Consider the following 806-nt stretch of genomic DNA (forward strand, 5'->3'; position numbering starts at 1 on the left):
TGCTCAACACATCTCAATTTCATGCGGAAGTGAAGCATAAAGACTGTTATATTTGGATTGGTTATAAGCATGGTATACAATGAACTGTTGGAGCAAGCAGATGTATAATATACTGTATATATGACATTATCATATACTGCGGTTGTGTTTTTTACTTTGAAGCTCCTGAGGGGAAACTGTATGTAGGAACAGTCAGAGTTCAAGTTTGATAAAACTTTTCCTCCACAGTGTACACACTAGTATATTCTTTCTTTACTTTATCTGAGGATTCTTTGAAGCAATACAATGTAGAGTCACTCTTTTTTTTTAAAACCTGACAAGACCAGAATGGATTATTTTGTTTCTAATGATTTAAACAAGAATTTAAAATGAAGTTCTGTAGAAATGCTTTGACTCTCAACATGCCTTTGGAGCACTTGGCAATAATCAGCCAAGCCAAAAATGAAGACATATTGAAGTGAAAAAAAGTGTTTCTTGACTCTAAGAGGTCTGGAGGAACATGTGATGAGGACAGTAAGTGCTACATGTGTAGGTCAACAATAAAGGTCATATTGTGAAGTCCAGCTGGGTTTGGGGACAGCTGTAGGGAGACAGTCTGCTGAGAGACATGCAGTTCACTGAGCACACACACACACACACACACACACACACACAGTGTAACACACACACTGTAACCACAAACACACACACACACACGCACACACAGACACACAGACATGCACACGAACACCCTTGTAGCTTAAAATGACAACATGAAATCAGGTTTATTTTCTTTTTTGGGCACTCACACACACTGTATACACACA

The sequence above is a fragment of the Morone saxatilis genome, unplaced genomic scaffold (genome assembly GCF_004916995.1).
Source record: "Morone saxatilis isolate NCDOM2014 unplaced genomic scaffold, NCSU_SB_2.0 Contig7, whole genome shotgun sequence".
NCBI lineage: Eukaryota > Metazoa > Chordata > Actinopteri > Moronidae > Morone > Morone saxatilis.